At 48.1% G+C, this 1,292-nt stretch overlaps 1 pseudogene; it reads left to right on the top strand.

The window, feature by feature from the left end:
* Nucleotides 1–724: 724 nt before the first annotated feature.
* LOC124778599 lies at nucleotides 725–842 on the top strand (annotated as a pseudogene).
* Nucleotides 843–1,292: the final 450 nt, after the last annotated feature.

The raw sequence follows: 1,292 nt of genomic DNA, 5'->3' as shown, positions 1-1,292 counted from the left end.
AAATGCTAGTGATTTTATCCAGTTTGTGGTATGTTCAAGCAGGGGACTGTTCAAGCTGGTGGAGGCTCTGTAATGGTGTGGGGCGTCTGTAGTTAGAGTGATATGGAACTCCTGATGCGTCTAGTTACCACTCTGACATGTGACACGTACGTAAGCATCATGTCTCATCACATGCACCCATTCATGTCCGCTATGCATTCCGAAGAACTTGGATAATTCCAGCAGGACGATGCGACACCCCACACGTCCAGAATTGCTGAGAGTGGCTCCAGGAATACTCTTCTGAGTTGAATCACTTCCTCTGGCAACCAGACTCAGCAAACACGAACAGTGTTGAGCATGTCTGGGAGGCCTTGCAACGTGCTGTTCAGAAGAGAACTCCACCGTATTGTTACAGATTTATGGACAGCACTGCAGGGTTCATAGTGTCGATTCCCTTCAGCACTACCTCAGACATTATTCGAGTCCATGCCACGTCGTTTTGTGGCGCTTCTGCGTGTTTGCGTGAACAATACTAGGCAGGTGTACCAGTCTCTCTGCTCTTCAGTATATTTGCAACCTCCCCACTATATGTTTGTGTTGAAATTTAGCTCAGATTTACCTCCCATTCTATTCTCTACGTATTACCAAAAGTACGTACCCACAATCTGTTATTCAACCTAAACTCGTATGCTATCTCTTGACTAAACAGAACCTAATTTGAATTGAACTGTAACTGGTCTGAGCCAACGGCCTTGCCGCAGTGGTAACACCGGTTCCCGTCAGATCACCGAAGTTAAGCGCTGTCGGGTTGGGCTAGCACTTAGGTGGGTGACCATCCGGTCTGCCGAGCGCTGTTGGCAAGCGGGCTGCACTCAGCCCTTGTGAGGCAAACTGAGGGGCAACTTGACTGAGAGAAGCGCCTCCGGTCTCGTAAACTGACATACGGCCGGGAGAGCGGTGTGCTGACCACACGCCCCTCCATATACGCATCCGGTGACGCCTGTGGGCTGAGGATGACACGGCGGCCGGTCGGTACCGCTGATTCCGCCAGGCCCTGTGGACGGAATTTACGTTTGCATAACTGGTATGAACACAACCCGTCTTTAAATTAAACGTGCAACTGCAGTAAAACAATTATCTGGCCCTAATCAAAATTTCCACTTACCTCTTGTCTTGACAACACTTTTGCAGATTTCTCGAAAGTACATAAGCAAACAGCAAGGAGGCAGCGGCTAAGGTAAGTTTCTGTTTGTAAATAAATATTCAAACTGTTGCATACCATATGGTGTACTATGGTAACGAGTAATTAT

This window comes from Schistocerca piceifrons, chromosome 2 (genome assembly GCF_021461385.2).
Source record: "Schistocerca piceifrons isolate TAMUIC-IGC-003096 chromosome 2, iqSchPice1.1, whole genome shotgun sequence".
Classification (NCBI taxonomy): domain Eukaryota; kingdom Metazoa; phylum Arthropoda; class Insecta; order Orthoptera; family Acrididae; genus Schistocerca; species Schistocerca piceifrons.
Note: the sequence above shows the minus strand (reverse complement) of the source record. Positions and strands in the feature narration are given on the sequence as shown.